Below are 2,708 nucleotides of genomic sequence, written 5' to 3' on the forward strand. Positions count from 1 at the left end.
TGTTGCGGAGCACAGGTTCCGGACGCGCAGGCTCAGCGGCCATGGCTCACAGGCCCAGCCGCTCCACGGCATGTGGGATCTTCCCGGACCGGGGCACGAACTCATGTCCCCTGCATCGGCAGGCGGACTCTCAACCACTCCGCCACCAGGGAAGCCCCGAGGTCCATCTCTTTTGAGAACACCTATTCTGTTCTCATCATACCTGCCTGAGTAGAAATGATACGTGTGATGTAACATATAAGCTTTATAAAACTGACAAGTACATGATCTTGAGATGGCAAATGTGAGCCATGTGGGCCACAGATTTTGCCTCCTGGGCCCAAACCAGCAACTCTATTAATCACAGTATTATTTCTGTTAAACCCAGACTCAACCTCAGAAATTTTCACAAGTCCTACCAGACACTTATTTATTTCTGTGTTCATGAAATATATTTATTTCTGTGTATATGTATATACATATATGCATACACACATATACATATACATAATGGATTCATCTATTCTTTCCATGTAAAAAATGAATAATTCTTTAAAAATTCTTTGGCAGGGATTTCCCTGGTAGCACAGTGGTTAAGACTCCACGCTTCCAATGCAGCAGGCCCGGGTTTGATCCCTAGTCGGGAACTAGATCCCACATGCATGCCACAACTAAGAGTTCACATGCCCGGGAGATTTTTCAGCAGAGGACTGAAGCTTCGGCCCTAGAGTTCTCACCTGCCCTTCCTGCCAGCCTGCACTACAGATTTCAGACTCTGTGAGAGCTCCTACATTCCTAGAAAGAGTCTACATTCAGGAGGAAGTAGTCCCAGAAAACGAAGAACAGGCAGATCAAGATGTGTAGCTCTGTGGCCGCCAAGTTGTGGTTTTTGACAGATCGTCGAATCAGGGAAGACTACCCTCAAAAAGAGATCTTACGAGCGTTCAAGGCCAAATGTTGTGAGGAGGAACTGGACTTTAGGGCTGTGGTGATGGATGAGGTGGTGCTGACAGCTGAGCAAGGAAACCTGGGTCTTCGTATGAAAGGAGAACTAATTACTGCTTACCCTCAGGTGGTGGTAGTGAGAGTACCAACCCCTTGGGTGCAAAGTGATAGTGACATCACTGTTTTGCGCCATCTAGAGAAGATGGGATGCAGGTGGATGAACCGACCTCAAGCCATCCTGAACTGTGGTAATAAGTTCTGGACGTTTCAAGAGTTGGCAGGTCATGGTATTCCTCTGCCAGATACCTTCTCTTATGGTGGTCATGAAAATTTTGCTAACATGATTGATGAAGCTGAAGTACTGGAGTTCCCAATGGTGGTGAGGAATACACGGGGCCATAGAGGCAAAGCAGTTTTCTTGGCTCGCGATAAGCACCATTTGGCTGATCTAAGCCATCTTATTCGCCATGAAGCTCCATACCTGTTTCAGAAGTGTGTTAAAGAGTCTCACGGAAGGGATGTACGTGTCATTGTTGTGGGACGCCGTGCGGTTGGCACCATGTTACGCTGTTCAACAGATGGGAGGATGCAAAGCAACTGCTCACTGGGTGGTATACGGATGATGTGCTCATTGAGTGAACACGGGAAACAGCTAGCTATCCAGGTGTCTAACATCCTGGGAATGAATGTGTGTGGCATTGACCTGTTGATGAAAGACAACGGCTCCTTCTGTGTCTGCGAGGCCAGTGCAAATGTAGGTTTGATAAGGCTTGTAATCTGGATGTAGCTGGTATCACAGCAGACTATGTCACCTCCCTTCTGCCCTCTGGCAGGCTCACCTGGCGTATGTCCCTGCTTTCCGCGGTGTCCATGGCCAGTGAGACTAGTGAGCCGGAGCTGGGCCCCCCAGCCAACACTGCTGTCGACAACCTGAGCAAAGTTCCAGCTCTGTTGACAGCGACCCCGAAACCACAGAGCGAGAGCTGCTCACCAAGCTCGCAGGGGGCCTATTCAACGGAAACCAACTGCTAGCCAATGAAATCAAACTCCTGGTGGAGTGATTCCATCAGTAAATAATTAACCAACAAAACCCTTGTAAAACTTCCTTTTTCCCTTTTTTTTTTTTTAAACAAACTTGCAATGCTGTTCATGGAAAATGCTCAGGAAGATGAGAGGAAATTTGAGTAGGATTAGTTACGAGGGAAGGAGGGGGAGATAGACGAGACCTTTGCTACTAAGATGTTACTGACTTTGATTTACAAATCCTACAGACAGAGAGGCAGAAGAGGTGAGATACAGAAAAATGTCAGGCTCTCATAGTTACCCTTTTAAATTACTCAAAAATGTGTGGGCTCTCAGGCCACGAAGAACATAATTTTTCCATGGTCTCTTGCTTTTGTTTTTGTACAGTTGGTACAAATTTCAGAGTAGTGTAACTTCACATTGTGTTGTAATCCATGAGGAAGACATCTACCTAAATTATAATTTTTTTAATACAAATCTGAAAATTCAGCCTATACACTATTATCTAGGAGCTTTATGTTCATAGTTATGAAATCTTGAGGGGCTCTTTTATTGACTTTTTCCCCCTTAATTTGGGTAGGAGGGCAACATGGATGTGACCCAATAAAGGTTTTTTTAATGATAAAGTTGGCATGTTTGCACGATAAAAGGGAAATGAACAGTATTGCAATGTCTGGCACACAAAATAACATTTACTCCATTGTACATACAATTGCACTAGTTAAAAATATGTGCATTGACTTGTATTTGTTAGTGTTTTA

At 45.0% G+C, this 2,708-nt stretch overlaps 1 pseudogene; it reads left to right on the forward strand.

Annotated features, from left to right (window-relative positions):
- Positions 1–835: 835 nt before the first annotated feature.
- LOC101317412 (beta-citrylglutamate synthase B pseudogene) lies at positions 836–1,985 on the forward strand (annotated as a pseudogene).
- Positions 1,986–2,708: the final 723 nt, after the last annotated feature.

Source organism: Tursiops truncatus, chromosome 21 (assembly GCF_011762595.2).
Source record: "Tursiops truncatus isolate mTurTru1 chromosome 21, mTurTru1.mat.Y, whole genome shotgun sequence".
NCBI classification, from domain to species: domain Eukaryota; kingdom Metazoa; phylum Chordata; class Mammalia; order Artiodactyla; family Delphinidae; genus Tursiops; species Tursiops truncatus.